The sequence below is a fragment of the Eretmochelys imbricata genome, chromosome 7 (genome assembly GCF_965152235.1).
Source record: "Eretmochelys imbricata isolate rEreImb1 chromosome 7, rEreImb1.hap1, whole genome shotgun sequence".
Lineage (NCBI taxonomy): Eukaryota > Metazoa > Chordata > Testudines > Cheloniidae > Eretmochelys > Eretmochelys imbricata.
Genome location: NC_135578.1, coordinates 54,770,182 through 54,770,418, shown reverse-complemented (window position 1 = coordinate 54,770,418; position 237 = coordinate 54,770,182).

The following is a 237-nucleotide window of genomic DNA, read 5'->3' as shown; positions in this document are numbered from 1 at the left end:
TGTGTGAAAGGGGTCACCAGTCCAAAAGTTCGAAAGAACCACTGGTCTACACAATTACCCGGTGAGCACCCTTTACTTAGACATTAATTACATCATCTTTTTAGACAAGACCATGGTAATTGTCAGGAGTGAGCTCTTCCACCTACTGAGATCCGGGAGGTGGGCGGGCAGCTGAAGACCCCTCCCCCAGCCTAAGGCGAGGAGCGACTCTGCAGGTGCGAAGGCATCACGAGCAAT